This window comes from Dasypus novemcinctus, chromosome 25 (genome assembly GCF_030445035.2).
Source record: "Dasypus novemcinctus isolate mDasNov1 chromosome 25, mDasNov1.1.hap2, whole genome shotgun sequence".
NCBI classification, from domain to species: domain Eukaryota; kingdom Metazoa; phylum Chordata; class Mammalia; order Cingulata; family Dasypodidae; genus Dasypus; species Dasypus novemcinctus.
The window spans coordinates 14,947,270-14,966,781 of NC_080697.1; the positions used below are offsets into that span (position 1 = coordinate 14,947,270).

At 37.3% G+C, this 19,512-nt stretch overlaps 1 protein-coding gene and 1 non-coding gene across 8 annotated transcripts in view; one reads left to right on the plus strand and one right to left on the minus strand.

Moving 5' to 3' along the window:
* NCOA1 (nuclear receptor coactivator 1) overlaps nucleotides 1–19,512 on the plus strand; it is a 293,327-nt gene that overhangs the window by 76,045 nt on the left and 197,770 nt on the right. The window lies entirely within an intron of this gene.
* Nucleotides 4,822–4,928, minus strand: LOC111764970 (U6 spliceosomal RNA). Its single transcript, XR_002797442.1, has one exon. It is a non-coding gene; the product is annotated as a U6 spliceosomal RNA (small nuclear RNA).

A 19,512-nucleotide genomic window follows, 5' to 3' on the forward strand; every position in this document is an offset into this window, starting at 1 on the left:
AGAGATGGATTACAATGACCCATAACCTTTTCCTGAAGGATATGGAAGTTGGTCATCTGAAGACCAACATGGCTTCACCATGCCAACTCCAACACAGCCGTACCTGTTCTTTTGTACAGCAATAAACTATACAATAAACAATAGCTTTGAGTGATATTGAAGTATTAGGAAAGTGAAGATTGTGGAGGCAGAAGAGTTTTCTTCCATTTTTCAAATGGCAGTTATAGTTATTGAATGGCATAGTTATTGAAATTGCCTAGCTGATTACTTGATTGTATTAAGAGTTGGGGGAACCATAGTATAAGGTAAGAGATAAAACATGCATTTTGGAGGATAAAATAAATGTGTATGACAGAAACTCACTCTCCTATCTGATTATGAAAGCTTTGGGGGGAAAGACGAAAGATATTTCAAACTACATTTGGATGCTGTAAAAGCCAGAAGATTAAGCATAGCTGAGAGGTGCTCAGTTTAACTTCTGTTAATCAGTTCATTGGTAAAGGTGAAGGCATTGGGATGTTTATTGTTCTGAAGATGATCTTAAATGTGAGGAGTCATAGCTACTGTGGATTGATATAGAGTGTGGGATCAAGTGGATTTAAGAGCAAAGAAAGCAGATATGGGGGGGGAAATGGAATAGTAATGATAGTAATATTTAATGTTTACTATGTATCAGGCACTTGATAGGCACTTTATACATGCTTTGAGATACTGTCCCAGTAATCCTGTGAGGTGCAAACTTATTAATATATAAAGAAGCTGAGTTTTCATAAGGCTTACTTAGAAGTTCAGTAACCTTCAGTTGAGTTAGGATTCATCCATCTCTTTCTCTTGTGTTTGGAACCTGATTCTTTTGGGTTCAGAACCTGATTCTTAATTAGAATAAAAAAGAAAGTGAAATTTTCTTCTGGTTTAGAAAACTATAAGAGTATAGGTTGAGGAAAACAGGCTTGACTTCACAAGAAAGAGATTTAGGGATCTCATTTGCTCATTTTAAGTTTAATATGTGAAGGGCTTCCTAAAAGTTACTGTAATCACAAATACTTTAATTGGAGTATAGTGTCTTATACAACATGCTGCCTATTAGTCAATCCATGTTTTATTATTTCAGTGAAGAAAGAGGCATGCTTATTGGTTTTGAAAATGATATTTTGGAGTAAGTTTTCAAGTACTTTATCACTGATTTCTTTGATTAAAAATATTCTTGGATGTGTTTAACATGGACATGAATTTAGTTAATAAGTTTTTAGAATTCCTTGAAATTAGAAATTCCTCGCATTATTAAGAAACACTCTTTGTCTATTACAGGTCTAGCAATTTAAACATAAAATTAGTTACAAAATTGAGACTCTCTGTCTTTACTATAATATAAATATAAATATAAGTTTAGATATAGATATAAATATATTTGATGCTAGTAAAAATGAAAAGCCTAAAGAGGTATGGTGTTTTAGTTTGCTAAAGGCTGCCAAGACCTTATACCAGAAATGGGTTGGCTTTTGCAATGGGGATTTAATAGTATAAAACTGTACAGTTTCAAGGTTGAGAAACATGTCCAAATCAAGACTTCATCAGGAGACTGGCTGCTGGTGATTCTGGAATCCTCTCTTACATGGCAAGGCACATGGAGGCGTCATTTGCTGGGGCTCTCCCTCATCCTTACGGTCTCATTACTTTGAGCTTCTGGGTTCCTACAGCTTTCTCTCTGCTCCTGTAGCCTTCTCTCTGTTCCTGAGTCTTTCTCATATTTGGGTTCCATTGATTTCAGCTTTTGGTGGTTTCTCTTTGTTTCTGTGACTTTCTTTGATTCTAGTTTATAAAGGTCTTCTATAAAAGGATTAAGACACCCTGGGTCATGCCTTAATGAAGTAATCTAATCAAATGACCCTTAACTGAATCTAATCAAAGCATCCTACCTACAATAGGTTCACACCAGCAGGAATGGACCAATTTAAGAACATAATTTTCTGGGGTCCACAAAAGATTCAAATGACCACATATGGTGTGAGATGCACATTGTTATAATGGGGTTTATCCAGTCACATAAAGCTTTTTATTTAAATTTGGAATTAAGTATACTTTTCCAGTTGATTATGGAACATTTAAAAAAGTCAATTTTAGATTCAGCCATAAAGGAAAGCCTCAGTAAATTCCAGAAAAGCTGAAACTATATATGTCCATTTTCTGACTACAGTGAAAGTTTAAAATGTACATCTCCAACCACTTGGAAAAAATCAAACAAAATTTTCTTAAATAAATACTGAGTCAAATGGGGACAAAAATGCAATAACTGATTATTTAACAAACAGTTGAAACAAGATTCAGAGTAGGACTAATACCATGCTTAGAAGTAAATTCATCATCTTAATTAACTACATTATTGATAAAGAAATGTATTAAGTAACCCTAAAATATAGTAAAGGAGTAAGCAATAAAATAACTACCTTGGAAAAAAGAAAGATGTGAGTAAGATAAAAGCAGAAACCAATGAACTAGGAAACAGAAACCTTAGAATTTAATTTCTTAGGGTTGAAAAATAAATAAAAGAGAAATATATCTGACCAAAACCAAACTTAGAAAGAATGATGGGTTATAAAAATAGATGAGATCTTTAAATTGTAAGAGAACACTGATTTAATTCAGTTTATTTAAAGTCTCTCTGAAATAAATTATGAAACAACTAAACCAATTTAAGAAGAAAATCTGAGTAGACCAAAACCATGGAAGAAACTTCAAGATACTTTCTCCAAAAACTGGATCTGGAATTAGATCATTTTGTCAGTGAATTCCTTCTAGCTCTCAAAGAACAGATAATTCAAATGGTAAAAACCTGTTCTAGGGAGTATAAAAAGATGGAAAATAATACCCAATTAATGTTTTGAATCTAGTACAAATCTTTCTTAACAATGCTTCCTTCAGAGCAGTGTGATTCTTTGGGGAGGAGTTACTTTTTACTGAAGAGTAGGTATTGGCTGCAACTCTGCTGAGATTCAGGTCTCAACTGGCATATGAACAACCTGAAGATTTAAGTCTCTAGGATGTTATTTAATGGGGGTAGTGCTAATTATAGGCTAAAATAAAAGGGGCAGACGAATCATGTGTAGGGTAATTATATATGATCCTAACTCTTGTACACTGGGAAAATAGGTTATCATATATTCCAAGGTGAGTCCCATTGACAGAGTGCCATATCATGGGGTTGTGTGCCTTGCCTGTAGTGTCCAGATACCTCTAAGCCTTCAGGCGCACCCGTTTGAGGCACTGTTTACTGGGGCAGTTGGTGAGATCTGACTGAGACATGCATAAGAGTAACCTCTGGAATGACCTCCTGACTTAATTTGAAATGTCTAAGCTGTAAAAACTTGTTTGTATTTAATTTTTCCCCCTTTTGGTCAAGGTCTTTTTCCATATGCATCACTGGCTGGTGCTTGGTAATAATACTTCAGTGCCCGGGAGGCCCATCCCCGGGAGTCATGTCCTATGTTGGGGGGGGGATGCTCCAATCAATTGTTGATCCTCCCAAGGGAATTGTTAATTTTTATTACTGTACTTTTTTGGCTCCAGTATTTCAGTTTGGTTCTTTTAAAGATAATTATCTCTTTGTTGAATTTCTTTCTCGTTTTTTCATATAGTGTTTACCTGATTTCTTTCTTTGTCCATGTTTCCCTTTATTTCTCTGAACATACTTAAGACAGTTTTCAAAAAGCCCTTTTTGGTATGACCAAGTTCTGCTTTCCCCATTGATTGTTGCTGTATTTTGTTCTTTGACTTGGGCATCTTTTCATTTTTCTTTGTATGCCTACTGACATTTTTGTTAAAACCAGGATATTTGAATATTTTAGCTTGTTAACTTACAAATCAGATTTTTTCCATTCTCCAGGGTTTTTTTTTTTCCTTTGTAACTTTGAAAGCTGTCATAGTCTTATTTGTTTACTGAAGTTACCATTCCTTTATTTATATTTAGATAGTTTTATGACAAACAACTCATTGAATGCCAAAGCTAACAGACAAACAAAATAACAAAAAATGAAAGAAAACACCTTTTCCAGTCTTTCCAATAGGATTTGTGCTTGTGTTCTCCTTCAACCCTTATTCAGCTTTACAGTGAGCCTAAAGATCAGCCTGAGGCATTATGGTAGGATCCCTTCAGGTCTTTTTTGAGCATACCTCTTGTCCTGGGCAAGGGCTTGTGTCCTCCCTCATCTGTTTGCTTATTGTTTGCACTAGTTGTCTGCTTGCTGTTTTTTGCTAGTTGTCTGCTCGTTTTTGTTTTGTTTTGTTTTGTTTTGTTTTGTTTTCCTTTAAGAGGCACAGAGAACTGATCTGGACCTCAGCACTCAACTGCTTGAGCCACATCCATTCTCTGCTTGTTTTTTTTTTGCTCATTGTCTGCTTGTTGTTTTTGCTCAATGTCTGCTTGTTGCCTGCTCATTGTTTGTCTTCTTTAGGAGGCACTGGGAACTGAACCCAGGACCTCTCATGTGGGAGGTTGGTGCTCAGCTGCTTGAGCCACTTGTGCTCCCCTGTGGCAGCTTTTACTTTTTTTTCTTTATCATTGGTTTCCAGTAATTTTATTATGATATTCTTTGGTGTGGTTTTCTGGGTTTTTCGTGCTTGGGCTTGCATTTGATAAAATCTTGGCTATTATTTCTTCACTTTTTTTTCCCCTTTCCTTCTTCTCTCTGGTTTTTGTACCCTAGTTCTATGTATGTTAAATTGTTTAAAATATTGCTTAAAATTGCTCTATTAGTTAGCTAAAGGAGTGCTGATGCAAAATACCAGAAGTCTGTTGGCTTTTTTTATTTTTTTATTGCAGCACTTAAAAATATGGAAGGCTTTATGAATTTGCGTGTTATCCTTGCACAGGGGCCATGCTTATCTTCTCTGTATTGCTCCAACCCTAGTACATGTGCTGCCGAAGCGAGCACTCTGTTGGCTTTTAAAGGATTTATTTGGGGTAGGAGCTTACAGATAATCACGCCATAAAGCATAGGTAGTTCCTTCACCAAAGTCTATTTCCACATTTGGAGCAAGATGGCTGCTGGCATCTGTGAGGGTTCAGGCTTCCTGGGTTCCTCTGGGCTCAGCTCCTGTTTTCTCCGCAAGGTCAATTGTAGACTATGAGGTTCTCTAGGCTTTGCTTCTCTCCACAAGGCCAGCTGTAGACTATCAGGTGAACTGCTCTGTCTCCCTCCGTGAGGTTTCTGCAGTGTCTAAGGAGCTGTCTCTCTTCCTCTGTGTTCTTCTCCTGGCTCAGGCTCTCTCTTCCCGGGGCTTGCTTTTCTTTCCTCTGCATGCTGAGTTCCTGGGGCTCTACCTTAAGACTTCAGCATCAGACTCCAACATCAAAACTCCAACATGAGAAAACTCTCAACTCTGTCCTTTGCCATTCCTTTTATCTGTGAGTCCCTACCCACCAATGGGTGAGGACTTAATACCCTAAAGACATGGCCCAATCAAAGCCCTAATCATAACTCAATCACACCCAGGTACAAACCAGATTACAAACATAACCCAGTATCTGTTTTTGGAATCCGTAACCATATCAAACTGCTACAATTGCTAATACTTAACTTATTTCATTTTATTTAATTTTTTTCCTTTTTGCTTCATTTTGAATATTTTCTATTGTATTTCAAATTCACTAATATGATGTTAATGAAAAGGAGTATACCTCTTTCATTTTGGATATTTTCTATTGTATTTTCAACTTCACTGTCTAATAAAATGTTAATGAAAAACAGTATGCATCTTTTATTTTTAGTTTTTTTCCTATCTAGTGTTTTTTAATTCAGATATTGTACTATTTATTTCTAAAAACTTCATTTGGGCCTTTAAAAACAATCTTATACTTCTCAACTGTTCCATGTCTTTCTCTGCCTTCTTGAGTATATTGATCTTACGTATTATACTTCTTTTAGCTTCCTGTCTGCTAATTCTATCATATCTGTCAGTCCTATATCTGTTTCTATTGATTTGTTATTCTCCTGGCTATGGGTTATATTTTCATTTTTATTTAGAAGCTTGATAATTTTTTATTGTTTTTTTTTTAAATTTCTCTCCTCCCCCCCTCTCCCCCCCAGTTTTCTGCTGTCTATGTCCATTTGCTGTGTGACCACTTCTGTCCTTATCGCTGGCACCCGGAATCTGTGTTTCTTTTTGTTTGTTTTTTTTAAAGATTTATTTATTTATTTAATTCCCCCCCTCCCCTGGTTGTCTGTTCTTGGTGTCTATTTGCTGCGTCTTGTTTCTTTGTCCGCTTCTGTTGTCGTCAGCGGCACGGAAGTGTGGGCGGCGCCATTCCTGGGCAGGCTCCTCTTTCTTTTCACGCTGGGCGGCTTTCCTCATGGGCGCACTCCTTGCGCGTGGGGCTTCCCCACGCGGGGGACACCCTTGCGTGGCACGGCACTCCTTGCGCGCCTCAGCACTGCGCATGGCCAGCTCCACACGGGTCAAGGAGGCCCGGGGTTTGAACCACGGACCTCCCATATGGTAGACGGATGCCCTAACCACTGGGCCAAAGTCCGTTTCCCTGTGTTTCTTTTTGTTGGTGCCATCTCGTTGTTGTGTCAGCTCTCCGTGTATGTGCTGCCATTCTTGGGCAGGCTGCACTTTCTTTCGCACTGGGCACATTCCTTGCACGTGGGGCTCCCCTACGCAGGGGACAACCCTGCATGGCAGGGCACTCCTTGCTCGCATCAGCACTGCTCATGGGCCAGCTCCACACAGGTCAAGGAGGCCCAGGGTTTGATCTGTGGACCTCCTATGTAATAGGTGGACGCCCTATCCATTGGGCCAAGTCTGCTTACCTTTTACTGTATTTTGGACATTATTGTTAGGTGATGGATTTGGTTGTATTCCTTTAAATAATGTTCTAAGTTTTGGTATGTAGTTAAAGTTTTTGAGGTAACTTTAATGTTTCTGAGACCTGATTTTAAGCTTCGTTAGGTTGAGTCTATTGTAGGCTTCTTTTTTCTATAGCTGATTTAGAAATTGATACCCTATTGAATACTATACTGGATATTTTATTTATTATGAGGTCTTTTCACTTATTTTGAATGAATACACTATATTCTAGCCCTGTATGAGTTTCAGAAAGTCTTTTACCTCTTAGCTTTCCAGTATTTTTTTTCCCCTTACCTCAGGTAGGGTAAAAGATCATTACTTTTACACACAGATCATTACTTTGCCAAAGGCTTAAACAGATGCCTCTGTAGATTTCCAGAGCTTTGTATGTAGTTCCCAACACTCTGGTACTCTCTTCCACAAATTATGCCTTCCTTGCATTCCCTGCACAGTGATCTCTGTCTCCTCCACTCTCAGAGAATGTTAGGCTTTGTTTATTTTCTCTCTATATAAACTGCATCCTCAAAATTGCTTCAAGGGTTTGAGGTATGAGACAATTGTAGGGCTCACCTCATTTTTTCCCCCCTTTTTAAGGATCACACTTCCACTCTTACTGTTGTCGTCTCTGAAAATTATTGTTTCATCTAATTTCCTGGTTGTATATTCCAGGAGATAAATTTGGTCTCTTATATTTCATCATGGCTGTTTGTAGAAATCCCCAGTTACCTTTTCCTTATTCCTTTCTGTGGATTTTGTTTTTCTGTATTTTGGAATAGCAGGGTCTCACAAAGAGGAGTTAAGATGTTGGCCCAAGTAAATGAAGCCAAGATATCATTTGTCCTGTTTTCGGTGTTTTAGGACTTAGGCTTGCCTGTAACCCAGCCAGAGGAGTCCCTACTGCCTGTGGTATGCTTTAGAGTTTGGGGCAAAAAAACCTTTGCTAATATAATACACAGATAATTTTGCCTGGTGCATCATCTCTGTCTTGGTTTGAATCTTTTGTTGATCACAGAAAATAATGATCTTAAGCTAACTCATTCCTGTGCATGCAAATCTATTTATGTGGGATCTTTACGCTAGATTCAGTTAAGGAAGTTTTGATTAGATCACTTCAATTGGGGGCCTTTGATTAGACTATTGCAGTGGGGATGACCCAGGATGGATCTCCATCCTCTTGCTGGAGTCTTGCATTAATGGAGGAGACACCAAGAAAGCGAGCTGCCATTTTATCATGCCATGTGAGAAAGGATACCAGGATCTCCTACAATCATAGAAAGACAGAGAAGCCCTGACAGGCTGAGAGAGAGTTCAAAGACTGGAATCAGCAGAGCAGACCAAGGGTGAAGAGTTGAAGCCCGGGGAGAGTCGATCCATATGCCTGATTGCCCACATCTGAGCTTGGGGAGAAAGTGAGCCTGAAGAAGGAGGCGGAGACTGGCTACCATTTTGCCTTACTACATGGCAGGTGTCCAGGATCTCCAGTGACTGACCTTTCATAAAACAGTATCTCTGATGATGCCTTGATTTGGACATTGTCTCATCCTTGGAATTGTAAGGTTTTACCCTAATAAATCTCCATTACAAACCGTTTCTGGTATATTGCATTGGCTGCCTTTAGCAAATTAAAATATTCTCTCAGTATCATTCTTCAGAATCTATTGCATTGGTAGGTGGTTGATTAAGAATTATGGTATTATGGATCATGGTCAAATACCACATATTTTTAATAATTCTTAACACTTTAATTCTAAGTTAATTAAGACCTTATTTGTTTTGTTTTGTTTTGTTTTGAGCTATTTCTGTTTATATTGTTTTATTTTATCAGGTTTCTTGGTTTGGTTAAATTTTCCTCTCTCTAGTTAGTTGTTATATTGCAACTGGCTTTTATTTTCTTAATTCATCACAAACTTTTCTGTATAATAATAACCTTTAGTTCTTAGAAGAGTTTGATCTTTAGGAATTTTAATTTTCCCTTGTTACTCGCTTCTCTTTTCTCGCTTTTCTCTACTTAGAAATGAATGAGTGACTAAATAAATGACCGAATAGATGAAGAAAAATCTAAACCTATACAGTTAATATACAGTACATTTTTTCAATTTTAAGACTATTAGTTGTGATATATACCATTGACTTAATGTCTTTGCAGAAAGAAGAAATGTATTAACATTTTTAATAAAACCTTGTTAAAAAATAACTGTTAAAAAATAACTGTCAAAAGCGTGTATTTATCCGTACAGTTTCTATATCTTCTTTTTTGGAATCATAAGCTTGCGTTTCATCTTTTTATCACATTCTGTGGCAGTTTGAATCTTTTGTGTACCCCAGAAAATCTTGTTCTTAAAGCTAATCCATTCCTGTGCATGTAAACCCATTATAGGTGGGAACTTTTGATTAAGTTACTTCAGTTGCAGGCCTTTGATTAGATTGGGTGACCCAGGGTGGGTCTTCATCCTCCTACTGGAGTCCGTTACAAGCGGAGGAATAAAAAGCTGCAATCACAGAAAAAAAGACTGAGAAGAACCCCAAAGCAGAGAGAGAAGACCCCAGGAACCAGAAGCTGGAATCAGTGGAACACAGAGGTTGAGAGGAAGTCACTTTCGCCAGAAGCTGAAAGCAACAAGGCCCGGCGGAGAGGGGAGAGACAAGTTAAGCAGATGCTGCCATCTGCCTGAGTGCCCACAGCTGCAGTCTGGGGAGAAAGCATCTCCAACGATGCCTTCATTTGGATATTTTCCTAGCCTCAGAACTGTAAGCGTTTAACCTAATTCCCATGGTCGGAGCCAACTCTTTTCTGGTATATTGCTTTGGCAGCATTTAGCCAACCAAAACACATTCTGACTTGTTGCTTTTCCTTGCCATTTCTCGCCATCTAAGATCTTTACATGTTATGATTCCTAGTATAATTTTTAGTCATATGGGAGAATCTTTAGATTTCGTGTACCTTTTCTTTTGGGTAAATTCACAATTGCAGTTTTACTGTAGATAAACTGTGAATTGAATAATTTCATTTTGAACCAGCTGGAACCTTTTAACTGTTATCTTATACTTGGGTGACTACTTCATAAAATGTGAATTGATCATACCAGTCTCTCCTTATTCTGATAATTCTTTAATCTATTCAGAGAGATTTGGCAATTTCTACTGCTTTTAACTGATGTGCGTGTCTTGTAATTGAAAAGTTTTATATCACAATTGTTTTTATTTCAGCGCTTTATTATAGTAAGGTCTTGAAACATTTTCAAACAACATTTAGACTTTCAGATTGAACTTAAAATTCATCTGTAAGGAATCTGATTTGGCTCAACTGATAGAGCAGCCGCCTACCATATGGGCCCAGGGTTCAAACCCAGGGCCTCCAGGCCCTTGTGGTGAGCTGGCCCACACATAGTGCTGATGCACACAAGGAGTGCCGCTCCACGCAGGGATGTCCCTTGCGTAGGGGAGCCCCACATGCAAGAAGTGCACCCCATAAGGAGAGCCGCCCTGAGTGAAAAAATTGCAGCCTTCCCAGGATGATGCCGCACACACAGAGAGCTGATGCAGCAAGATGACACAACAAAAAGAGACACAGATTCCCAGTGCTGCTGACAAGAATGCAAGTGGGCACAGAAGAAAACATAGCAAATGGACACAGAGAGTAGACAGTGGGGGGTAGGGGGAAAAATAAATAAAAAATAAATAAATCTTTAAAAAAAATTTCAACTGTATGTGAATTTACCGATGCCATTAACTCTGCTATGGTCTTGGTTGGATGAACAGATACCTTCTTTAGGAAAATTGTTGATACATGGGCAGGCAATGACATATAAGCCAACTTATTCTTTTGTTTGTGTCTTTAGACATTAATTCTAATATTTCTCCTAGTTTTAGAAAGCTAAAAATATTATTTACCTTAGCAAAAATATGTATATTTAGAATTGAGGAAATATGGGTTAGGAATTTAATATACAATTAGCAAGTTCAAAATCTGGCAAGTATAGAATTACTTTATAAATTTCAGGATGATCTGTTAGCTGTGAGGAGAAAATTTAGTTTTGAGCCTAGTCATATATGAATATTTTTGTTTTTGTTTTTTTAATATATCAATATTTTAGTTAACTTTTTAAAATTGAAAAACTAGTCAAGGAATAATAATCTAAAGCAAGAAGACTAAAAACTTGATTTAAAAAATTAAGAACATTGATAAGAAGAAAACAACACAATTAAAATTAAAAAGAAAATTTAAATGGAATTAACATTTACAAGCACTAATATTCCAGTAAGTTCACTGACAAGGGCATGTCCATTACGTCATAAGGGGACATAGAGTAAAGAAACATAAGGGAAAGAGTTCAAAGTCATTTGTAATTAAACATTAGTGAAGAACTTTTTCAAACCAGAATAATCATGATAAAGTAATCCACAGGATATCAATACTCATTGCTTTTAGAACTGGTACAACCTAACTTGGAGGGTAGTATGTGATAGTATATATCTTAAAAGCCATAAACATATCTATGGACATTGATTTAATAATCTTACTCCTGGCAATTAACCCTACATAAATAATTCAGGAGGATAAAAATCCATATTAGAATTATATTTGCAATAACATTACTTAATAATAGTGAAAACTAAAGACAACCTAATTGACCAACAATGGGAAATTTGATGTATTACAACGAATTAACTGCCAAATATTTCATGTCCATTACATACAAGTATAAGTGCTATGACAACAGGGACTGTGTTATTTTTCCTCGGATAAAACACCGTGACTAGATTAGCTTGACAGATAGTAGATCCTCAACAATTACTTTTGAAATGAATAAATCACTGGAATAATTAAAGTCTAGAAAGTCTTGAAACATACACATACTGTATCTGTTCTCAAGTACCTTAATGAGTTAGGGAGATAGGATAAAAGTTGGTTGATGAAGAATTTCTTGGAGAAGTTCTAGCTGAGATTTGAAGATCAATAGTATGTATTCTCTTGAGAGCTGGTTAAGGCATTCTGGGATGCAGAATCTGACAGAGGAAAGGCTTGACAGTAGGAATTTTACTAGAGGATAAGTTAGGAATTGAAACGTAGAAGAGGGCAGCACCTTACGTGGACTTGTACCTCTGGCTAACTAGGTGGGACTTCATTCTCTAATTAAGGGGAGTCATTGATAATTTTCAACAAAGGTTGACATTGAAAAAGCTATATAATTCAAGGAATTTAATCTGGCTTTGGTGTAAAGGACACGTTCAGGCAGGAAAATCAGTTTAAACTATGTTGCAAAGTCATGTGAGAAACTCAGTTACAGGGATTGCTGTAAAGGTATTTTGTCTTTCATCCTCAGTTATGGATAGGAATCTGACCATATAAATTATTAACAGGTAATATAAATTATCAGATTATTATTATCAGAACTTTGCATTGATGTTACTTTTATCAGTTGTAAGAGTTAGTAAAAGAACAGAAAGCTATTAGAAAAGCCAAAAAACTTAAGTATAATACAAGAAAAATATAATTTGATAGAGTTTAAAATGACCTGGAAAATTGTTTAGAGGAAAAATAAAATTGTTTTAAGAAGCAGCTGTCGAACTATAATGCACTAAAATGTAATTCTTTTAACCTTTTGTTTTTGTGTATCTCTTTTCTTTATTGAAGAGATAAGAAAATAATGTCAGCCAGCAATTTGTTCTGCCAAAAATATTGTTAGAATTTATTTCTAAAATTCTAATCTTCTAGTGAAGGATCAGATTGTTTAAAAAAATATGAATTAAAGGCCTCGGTTTCTCTCTAGGGCTTTATGAAAATGTAGGTCCCCCATTTTACATGTTAGTGATACTTAGGCAGTGGAAGTTGACATTTATGAAGCAGGATGTGTGGTGAATTAGTGTCATGAAACTTATTTGGGGATAAATCAAAATGAGGTTTTAAAGAAAAACTAATTTGGTGCTAATAGTTTGCACAATTTGGTACAAAGCTGATTCTTCGATTAAAAAATCAAAAAACAATACAATGAAGTTATTTCTAGGAAAACATGTACACATTCTTTAAAGTAACAGACCTTTTATCAGCAGTAAGCCAGTAATTTTTTTTCATTAATGTTTAAAATTGAGAATTAAAAACATAAACAAAAGCTTTAGAAGACCAAATAATGAAATTTTAATTTAACAATTCAATTGAATTTTCTGAATAATAGTGAAGGATATGCCTGTATGCCTAACAAAAGTGCCTTATATTTTCATATTTGCCTTATATTTGGGATTGAGTTGGAACAAACATTACAGAGAAGGTGATGCTTTACCTGATTCTTTAGACTTAATAAATATTTATTAAATTTGTACTGTTCGCTGTGCATACCAAAAGCTGGGTTTACACAGATGGTCCCTTCCTTAATGAATTAACAATTGATGGGAAGCGGACTTGGCCCAGTGGTTAGGGCGTCCGTCTACCACATGGGAGGTCCGCAGTTCAAACCCCGGGCCTCCTTGACCCGCATGCAGCTGGCCCACGTGCAGTGCTGATGCGCACAAAGAGTGCCATGCCACGCAGGAATGTCCCCCGCGTAGGGGAGCCCCACGCGCAAGGAGTGCGCCCAGTACAGAGAGCTGCCCAGCGCGAAAGAAAGTGCAGCCTGCCGAAGAATGGTGCCGCACACACGGAGAGCTGATACAACAAAATGATGCAACAAAAAGAAACACAGATTCCTGTGCCACTGACAACAACAGAAGTGGACAAAGACGACGATGCAGCAGATAGACACATTGAACAGAAACTGGGGTGAGGGGGGGAAGGGCAGAGAAATAAAATAAATAAATCTTTAAAAAAAGCACAATTGCTTGTAAACTGTACCAAATATTTAAATAGAAGTAATAATAATATGCCATGGGGACATAGATATCAATTTGGAGGAAGGGCAGGGTTGGAATGAAATTTAGAGCTTTGCAAAGAACATGGCACAAACTGGGGTCTTGAGTAATGGCTAGGCTCACACCCCCTGAAGAAGGGAGCTAATGATATTCTTAGATATGATGGGCAGCATGAGGAGATGGATAGAGTTTTTTTCTTCTCACTAAATATAAATAAGCATTTTGATCCTTTAATTGTTGGATGTAGAAAAAGCCTGCATTGTATGCCCGAATATTTTTCATGGAATTCACTTAGGGAATGGTTTAAAATTTAGGTAAAACATACTGGATTGCAAAAAGTTATGAGGAAACATTTTGGCACAATGGAAATGATTGTGGTGGTGGTTACAAAGGTGTTTTCATTTGTCAAAACTCATTTTGCTACAACTTAAATTTGGTGCATATTTTGCATGTAAATTTTATCTCATTAAAATTGATTTAAAAATTGTCTATGAAATCATGTCTTCCAAATTTGTATCTAGTATTTTAAAAATTAAATTCCTATGGAAGAGGTTTTCAGCTACCCATTCTCAAACTAAATGTTTGACATAAAACATAAAAACATTGGGAGATAAAACAGTGACCAGAATACATAAGAACCACATTTTCATGGAACTTACTTTTTAGAGGAGGAAGGAGTCAGACAAGAAGAAGAAAACAAAGTAATTTCAGATAGTTGGAAATGCTGTGAAAAATACAAAATAGGATAGTGGGACAGCCAGCCAGTTACGGTAGGAAAGAATAGCCATTTTAAATAGGGGATCAAGTAAGGTTAATTTTTTTAAAAAATTTATTTCTCTCCCCTTCCCCACCCCCCAGTTGTCTGCTCTCTGTGTCCTTTTGCTGTGTGTTCTTCTGTGACCACTTCTGTCCTTATCAGCGGCACTGGGAATCTGTGTTTCTTTTTGTTGCGTCATCTTGTTTCAGCTGTCAGTGTGTGCAGTGCCATTCTTGGGCTGGCTGCACTTCCTTTCGCGCTAGGCAGCTCTTCTTACGGGGTGCACTCCTTGTGCATGGGGCTCCCCTTTGCGGGGGACGCCCTTGCGCGCATCAGCACTGTGTATAGGCCAGCCACACATGGGTCAAGGAGGCCCGGGGTTTGAACCGCGGACCATGTGGTAGGCAGACGCCCTATCCGTTGGACCAAGTCCGCTTCCCAAGTAGAGTTAATTTTGTTCTTCTAATATGATGAGTACTGTACTCAACTATAGAACTGAGACTGAATACCTGTGGGAATTGCACTTATGATTATGACATAGAATGTATATATTAGAAATGTGAACCAAGTAAAATAAACTGGGATGTTGGACATGAGGACTGCTTTTCTCATTTTTTTGTAGCAGCATTTCAGTAAATACTAGGTAAAATTGATATATGAGATAAAATGCACTCATAGTGTTACCAGCTTCTTAATGGTTCTTAAAAATCTTTCTATCAATGTAAATGCATTCCTGGGGCCCCCATGGTTTCAGATGAAAAATCCATGGTCATGCTAATCACTGTTTTCCCAGAGGCTATGCACTGATTTTCTCTGGCTACTCACAAGATTTTATTCTTTATCTTTAGTTTTCAGAAACTTGCTTATGATGTATCTAGATTAGATTTCTTTGGGTTTAACCTGTTTGGGGGTTTATTCAGTTTCTTGAATCTATTGGTTTTTAATTTTTGCCAAATTTGTAAAATTGTCAGCCATTATTTCTTCAGATAGTTTTTAGCTCCACACTCTTTCTCCTCTCCTTCTGGGATTTCAGTGGCATGAATGCTACATTGTCATAAATGTTTCACAGGTTCTTGAGGTTCCATTTTTTTTTAACCTGTTATCTTTTCTTTTGTTCACTTTGAATAATTTCTGTTGATCTGTCTTCATATTCACTGATTCTTTTTTTTTTTGAAGATTTATTTTCTCTCTCCCCGCCCCCTCCCCCCCAGTTGTCTGCTCTATGTGTCCAGTTGCTGTGTGTTCTTCTGTGTCCACTTGTATTCTTGTCAGCGGCACCCGGAATCTGCGTCTTGTTTTGTTGCGTCAGCTCTCCGTGTGCGTGGCACCATTCATGGGTAGGCTGCACTTATTTTGCACTGGGTGGCTCTCCTTACAGGGTGCACTCCTTGCGCGTGGGGCTCCCCTACATGTGGGATGCCCCTGCGTGGCTCAGCTTTGCTTCGCATCAGCACTGCGCATGGGCCAGCTTATCACATGGGTCAGAAGGCCCTGGGTTTGAACCTTGGGCCTCCCATGTGGTAGGTGGACGCTCTATCTGTTGAGTCAAGGCTGCTTCCCTCGCTGATTCATCAGTTATTTCCATTTTGCTATTGAGTCCACCCAATGAGTTTTTAATTTCAGTTATTTTATTTTTAGTACTAAAGTTTCCATTTGATTCTTCTTTATCTCTTTTCTTTCTTTGTTGAGACTAATTATTTTCCCATTTGTTTCATTAGTGTTCCTAATTGCTTATTGGAACATTTTACTGATAGCAGCTTTAAAATCCTTCCAGATAATTCAAAGATCTTTGTTGGTGCCAATTAATTGTCTTTTCTTATTTAAATTGAGATTGTCCATTTATTGTTCTATGTTTATTCATAATAAGTATAATTATTAAGAATTAGAATAAAAATGAAGGTCACGGAACCAATCTAGTTGTATAAGGTGTGTCTTTCCATGTAAAATAAAAATAATATCTACTTTATAGACTTTTTTTTTTTAAGGATTTATTTATTTTTATATTTTTCTCCTTCCCCACCCCCAAGTTGTCTGCTTTCTGTGTCCATTCTCTGTGTGTTCTTCTGTGCCCACTTGCATTCTTGTCAGCAGCACCGGCAATCTGTGTCTCTTTTTGTTGTGTCATCTTGCTGTGTCAGCTCTCCGTGTGTGCGGCGCCACTTCTGGGCAGGCTGCCCTTTTTTCTAGTGGGGTGGCTCTCCTTATGGGGTGCACTCCTTATGTGTGGGGCTCCCCTATGCAGGGGACACCCCTGGATGGCACGGCACTCCTTGCGCGCATCAGCACTGCGCGTGGGCCAGCTCCACACAGATCAAGGAAGCCCGGGGTTTGAACCGCGGACCTCCCATGTGGTAGATGGACACCCTAACCACTGGGCCAGGTCAGCTTCCCAGGATCAACTGATTTTTGACAGGGATGCAAAAGCAATTCAGTGGAGAAATGATAGCCTTTTGTAGTAAATGGTGGAAAAATTGGACATTGATATGCAAAAAATGAACCTTGATCTATACTTCACACCTTACATAAAAATTAACTCAGAATGTATCATAGATCTAAATGTAAAATGTAAAGCTTTTGGAAGAAAGCATAGAAAAAAATCTTTGCAGTGAGAGCTTAGACAAAGAATTCTTAGACATGATGCCAAAAGCTCTCTCCATTAAAGAAAAAAAGTTAAATTGGACTGAATTGAAATGAGAAGTTTTTGCTTTGTGAAAGACACTGTGAATGAGAACACAGGCTGCAGACTTGGAGAAAGTATTTGCAAATCATATACCGATAGATGCCTGGTATCAAAAATATATAAAGAACTCAAAAAACTCAAAAGTAAGGAAGCAAACAATCTAATCTGAAAATGGGCAAAAGACATAGATATTTCATGAAGGAAGATATAAGGTTGGCAGATTAGCACATGAAAAGATGTTCAAAATCATCAGGGAAATGCAAATTGAAACTACCTGTGAGATACCACTACATTCTTATTAGAATAGCTAAAATAAGAAATAATGGCAGTACCAGGTACTGATAAAAACAAAACAATAACAACAAAAAACCAAAAACCTGGACTCGTATATATTGTTGGGGGCAATGAAGAATGGTACCTTTTTTTTAAATAAAATAAAAATTTTTGACTGAATTTAGATTTACAGAAAAGTTGCAAAGATAGTGCATAGTCCTCGTATTTCTCAGTTTCCTCTATTATTAGCATTTTGCAAAACTATCATACATTTTCAAAACTAAGAAACAGCATTGTCCATTACTCTAAACTACACTTAAGACTATTCAAATTTTACCAGCTTTTCCACTAAATGTCCTTTTTCTGTACCTGAATCCATTCTCACCACCTTGCATTTAGTCATCAGGTTTTTTTAGTCTTCCCTTGTTTTTGGTGACCCTGACACTGCTTATAGTACTGGTCAGTTATTTTGTAGAATGTTCCTCACTTGGGTTTGTCTGATGTTTTTGTGATCATTAGACTTGGGCTTTGATTTTCTGGGAAGAATACCACAGAAGCGAAGGGCCTTCTCATCAGATCATAGGAAATACGATGTCAACATAACTTACCACTGGTGATGTTAGCCTAATGAATTTTTTTAAACATTCTGGAAAACAGTTTGACACTTTCTTTTACTGCTACACATATACTAACCATAAATGACCCAGCAATCCTACTGTGTGTATTTACCCTAGAGAATGAAAACTTAATGTTCACATAAAGACGTATATACAAATGTTTATGGCACTCTATTCCTAATCACCAAAAACCAAACAACCCACATGTCTTTACATGGGTTTATGGATAAACAAACTGTGATACATCCATATAATGGACTACTACTCAGCAATAAAAAGGAATAAATTATTGATATGAGAACTTGGATGTATCTCAGAGCATAGTGGTGAATGAAAGATGCCTGTCTCAAAAGATTACGTACCGTCTGATTTCATTTCTATGACAAAACCAAAACCATAATATTAGAGAACAGACCAGCAGTTGCTAGGGATTAGGAGGGTTGGGAGGGTTTGACTATGAAGGGCAGCATGAGGGATGGAACTTTTCTGTACTGTACTTGGTGTGGTGGTTATAATTACTCTGTACATGTGTTAATATTCATAGACCTGCACCCACGAAATAGTCAACTTATTGTGTGATAATTAATAAAAATTTTTAAGATGTGAACCTAAAGGACCAAAAAAACAAAGATTGCTTAACTGGAGCATAGAGAGCAATGGCAAAATTGGTGAGAATTAGGACTGCAGAGTAGGGAAGAGCTGTATTCTGGGCATCTCATGGGTCTTTAAGAAACTTTAAAAGCTATGTGAGGCTATTGAAGGGCTTTAAGCTTTAAGAGAGAAATGGTATGATCTGGTTTGATTTTTAAAAAGGTAATTTTAATCTTCAGTGTAAGAGAAAGAATGGGCATTTATGCATATTTCCCACAAATTTTGATAAAAATTCAGGAAGTCTTTTTTTTTTTTTTTGTATCAGGATCATTATGATGACAAGAATAATTATAATTGCAGGCAGTTCTTTGTTACTGTACTTTAGACTTTTTCATACAACCTGTGTTTTTTGCACATTATACTCTGCTTTTCTTATAAATAAATGAGACTCATTCTTGTGTTAGCATGAATTGGAATAATCTGATATTTTATTTCTGAACATAATGTTTCCCATAGGTGGGAAAGTTCTTTTTTTTACTAAAAGGTTTTATTTTGGGATTTTGAATTTCTCACTGGAAAACATCACATCAGTCTTATCTAGGGCAGTTTTCACCGATTTGTCAATGATTCCAGCAAGAGGGGATAAAGCTGAACAGATAGTGATTGCTAAGAAGCAGAGAAGTGAGGGGCACTTTTGGCAGTCTCCAAGATCCTGGAGAGAAGACCCACATAGAGAAGTAAGCCCTAAAGTCTGAAATGTTCCCCCCCCCCCCCGCCCCAGAGTTTATCACAGATTAGTAAACAGCATAAATCAATAGGCAGGAATGTTGAATAGAAAGTGGCTAAGAGACTGAGAAGCTAAGCAGAATGTTCAGCATTCTCATGGTGCTAGAGGTAGAGGAACA